The 4555-nt window shown below is 36.6% G+C and overlaps 2 long non-coding RNA genes across 2 annotated transcripts; both read right to left on the reverse strand.

Annotated features, from left to right (window-relative positions):
* Positions 1 to 472: 472 nt before the first annotated feature.
* Positions 473 to 1828, reverse strand: LOC103137860 (uncharacterized). Its single transcript, XR_476190.2, has 4 exons — positions 1726 to 1828; positions 1567 to 1640; positions 833 to 883; positions 473 to 724 (listed from the first exon to the last, which is right to left on the reverse strand). It is a non-coding gene; the product is annotated as an uncharacterized LOC103137860 (long non-coding RNA).
* A 2226-nt stretch (positions 1829 to 4054) lies between these two features.
* LOC107836198 (uncharacterized) lies at positions 4055 to 4549 on the reverse strand. Its single transcript, XR_001662065.1, has 3 exons — positions 4465 to 4549; positions 4251 to 4350; positions 4055 to 4151 (listed from the first exon to the last, which is right to left on the reverse strand). It is a non-coding gene; the product is annotated as an uncharacterized LOC107836198 (long non-coding RNA).
* Between the last annotated feature and the right edge of the window lie 6 nt (positions 4550 to 4555).

Genomic DNA, 4555 nt, shown 5'->3' on the forward strand with positions numbered 1-4555 from the left:
TCAGCTAAAGATTGGTTTTCAGAGAACTGCAACATCACTTGTAAGTTGCAGTTTAGACAAAATAAGAGGCTGCAATTGTGAGCGTTTCTTCAAACGATTCTTCATGTGGTCAAATGGACAGAGTTTTATCTCTCTGGCAACAAGACTTGTTCTTATTTTCAATAACAATTCTTACTCAGAGCTGTTTAGCTCTGATTAAGAAAGCTTAACTTACTGTCTGTCGTGGACTAATAAAGTCCACGACAGACAATTACAAATGTAATGAAACTAAGTAAATGTCCCCCATCTGTTTATCATTTCCCTTCAATTTACAATCAAAAACATATATTTGTTATATATTTGGTTCAAAACAATGTGTTTGAAATTTTATAATGTAATTGGATTCTTCACATGAATGTTCACTGAGGCTTTAGTGAGAGAAAAGAATCGTCACAATTTTTCTTTTTTTTGCTGAACTTTATTAAGCACAAAACCAAACATGACAGCAGCAAATTTGATCCATGTTCAATGATACTGGAAACTGATTTCCATTAACATTGAAAATTGAGAGAGAAAAACAATGACAACTTTCTCAACACATGACAAATTTGCTGACGTTCAAGTCTCCGTTTTATGTAGCAGCAGCTGGTGTTGTAGCTGCAGTTGTAGTTGTGGTTGTGGTGGTGGTGGTGGTGATAAGCTGGAGGAGCAGGGACAGCAGGGTGGCAAAGTTGGTTGTTGAGACCTGTAAGGAAACCATAAAGAGAGTTAGAAATTTAGCAAAACTACACATCAACTATACAGTAGATGTTGTAAATTTGTGGTTTATTACAGAGACAAGACATATTCTCACCTCATTGGAGCTGGATCCAGAGCCGGAGCGAGCAACTCGCTGGTGCTCCATCTGAAGAGAGCAAACAAATTAAGTCATTCTGCAGTTTACTTTGACTTCAGTAGTTCAAATTAACTTCTTACTATTTCATATTTTGTGGTTTTAAGGTCCTGTACTTGTTAATACACCTACATGTCACCAGTCTCATTTAACAGAACCTTTAAAGGAGCCATTGGTAGCTTTCCTTTCCAATAAAATATAACTGTCAGCTAACAGAGTTTAGTTCAACAGAACCCTTGGAGGAGTACCAAATACACTTCAGCTAAGAAATATTTTCAAATTTTTCTTGTAATTAATTTCTTTAACACAACACAGATAAAACATGGGAATCTTCTAAATGTCAATGTAAAACTGTGCCTGTCTCTGAAAAAAGATCTGCATTTGTGGACTTTTTCACAGAAAAAATGACATATTAATAATTTATACTCTTCAATAGATTTGCACAAAAAATGCTTCTTGAAATTACTTGCCTTTATAATTGAGGATCAAATACAAACTACACGGCTTAGGTGTGTAATAGGTGCTTGAAAACTCTGTTGTAAATTAAGAAATGTGTTTAGATGTGTGTGAAACAAGAGAAAAAGTGCTGTCATGACACACAAGAGAAGAATCAATATTCACTGCAAAGTTAAATTAAAATGTACATAGTTAAGCTTCTTTACAGTCCATTAAAAGAAAAAAGGCTTATCACTTACTGGTGTAGCCACAATGAGGCTCAGGAGGCATCCAAGAATAAGTGCTACCTTCAGCATGGCTGCAGTGATTTCAGCTGTTGGAACATAAATAAAGTCTTTATCAAGCAAACAAATTGGTTCAATGATACAAAGAAATTAAGTATAAATTGATATAGTCACCGTAGAGTCTTCTCTGCTTTGAATGACTTGACAGGAAGGTTGTGTTGAGGTGAAGTTTGGACTCCACTTATATAGAGTATCTGGATCAGGGTGTTGAGAAATGTTCCCTTTTAAAAATGCAACCTGGTTGTAATGTCTAATCAGGGATTATATATGGAAACCACATCTTGACAGCTGTGATAACATGACCACATGTTTTCTTTGTTTTTTGTTTTGTTTTGATTTTACATAATCCATAATAAGTCCACTCTCTTACTGCGAGAGAACGACAGAGTGCCACCAGCATTGATGTATATATATTACTGGACTGGACATATATTATATGTCTGTCGTGGACTTTATTAGTCCACGACAGACAGTAAGTTTAGCTTTCTTACTCAGAGCTAAAGAGTTCTGAGTAAGAAATGTTATTGAAAATAAGAACAAGTCTTGTTGCCAAAGAGATAAAACTCTGTCCATTTGACCACATGAAGAATCGTTTGAAGAAACGCTCACAATTGCAGCCTCTTATTTTGTCTAAACTGCAACTTACAAGTGATGTTGCAGTTCTCTGAAAACCAATCTTTAGCTGAATTATTCTCACACTACAATGTCATTTCAGACATTGTTTACTAGTTTTGTTTTGCTTTTTTCCTTTTTTTGCAACAAAATAGTGTGGGAGATACAGTAATTTTCATACTAGCTTGGAAAAACTTAAGAGTGATAGAAATGTTGTTTCCACACTCAGGGACAGTACACCAGAGACGACAACTCAAGGTTGAGAGACTCTGGCTCAAGATCCATTTAAGGCACAAAATGAAAGACTTCAGACTCAGCTTCAACTTTTTCTCTAAAGACTGGATACTGTGTAAGGATGTGCATTTTTATTAGCCTTTGATGATCAAATCAATTTATTCCTATTGCGCCATTTACTGATGGAAATTGTAGCAGCACCAGTGGAGCGACTGGACAGTCAAAGGAGTCACCAATACTTCCACCCATCATGTTGGATGAACTTCTGTCCCTCTTATGTCGTGTGTTGAGAAAAAGGTCTGACATTCAAAGTTATCTTTACAAAAACCGCTTGTTTTAGTAAAGTTGTCATGATTTGCGGTTGTAGAATGTTGAGGTAGACGAAGTGGACCCAGGTAGTAGAGGAAATGATGGTTCAATGAAGAATAAAGCAGGTGAGCAGAAGGCTAAGAGCTCAGACACTGGTAGCCACTGGTAACACAACTAGAGACAATGACATCAGACAAGGACCCGACAACAAACAAGAGACACAGGTGGATTTAAATACACAGAAGGTTGTCAGGGGAACGAGACACAGCTGGGATAAATCAATCACAGAGGCTCAACAGACACAGAAAGCAAAATAAACACACAGAAAACTCAAATCTTCACAAAGTGATTTCACGTTATTAAAGGCAGCACTCAGAATAAATGTGGATATTTATTTCACTGCAAACTCACACAAAACATACTTTTCAAAAATAACACATTTATAAATTTAAATGAAGAAATCTAAGAGCTGCAAACTACAATCTGTGTTTTGCAGCTCTGTGCTCTCTACTTCTCTCTCTATACTCTGTGTGCCTGTCCCCAATCACATCAAACATGTGGATTTCTTTATTTGTGCAGCTTCCAGACATCTTTAGTCTCTTGTGGCAACCAAAATATAGCATAAGCTTTCAGCTCACATGTGCTAGAAAAAGATTTATTCACATTTATATACATTTATATTCATACTCTGGAATAGATTTAAGATGCAATTGCCAAGGATTCAGGGAAACTATTGCATTGAGTTTTTGTGTAATATTTGGCACAAGTAATATGCTACTTCCACCAAATAACGTCTGGACCCATCCAACAAAAAAAAGTAAAACAAAACCCCTTTCTCATTATTCTCTCATTGTTTAGCATATAGAAATATGTTTGGTAATCAGTACTGAGCTAAAACAAGGAAACTTTACAATGATCTGAGGTCAGACACTAAGAAGAAGACACAAATATGTATCATTGATAAAGTGACAGGAGCTGGACCTCCAAACCCAATGGATGGATGGATGGATGGATGGATGGATGGATGGATGGATGGATGAGATTAGGAAATTTTTGGTATGGAAAATTTTTCACTACTTCTTATTCACTGAGTACATGTGTTAAAAATGGAGTGAGAATTAACAATAAAAGGACAATATTGTTATGTATGATTTACTAAGAGATGGATGGCGACCTGACCAGGGCGCAGCCTGCCTCCTTACTGCTGGAGATAAGCACCAGCTCTGCTCACAAGGATAAACGTACCAGACTGGATAATTAATAAGAAAAAAAAACAGCACAGAGAGAATTTTCATTCTTAAGGTTTATTTGTCATGCAAACAAACAGAAGGGAAAATGTTTCCTGAATGTTGAGTGAAAGACCATCAGAACAGCAGGTTTGGAACCTGAAATGAGAAAAGGTGAAATAGTCGCATAAAACTCAATAACCTGATCAGAAACAGATCAAGTTTAACATCTACTACTTCAAGCACTTGGTCACTCACTGACTGGTCACTGGTAACATTGCAGGCTTTATGCTGCAGCTGCAGCTATAATTGCTTGGAGAAGAGTGATGAGGTTAGCCAGCGAGAGAGTTGAGCTTGACTTTAGGGAAATCAAGAAGATTATCATTACACACACAGCAGAGGATTTTCTCCGTGATGATACAGTAACTTATGTTCAAGATTGTTTTAAATGTAAAGCAGAGAAAGTCGTCACCTCATTAGAGCTGGAACGGGCAAAGCGCTGATGCTCCATCTGTAGGTTGAACATATTCTGCTTTATTACAACAATAACACTATAATTATTA

Source organism: Poecilia formosa, unplaced genomic scaffold, assembly GCF_000485575.1.
Source record: "Poecilia formosa unplaced genomic scaffold, Poecilia_formosa-5.1.2 Scaffold44, whole genome shotgun sequence".
NCBI classification, from domain to species: domain Eukaryota; kingdom Metazoa; phylum Chordata; class Actinopteri; order Cyprinodontiformes; family Poeciliidae; genus Poecilia; species Poecilia formosa.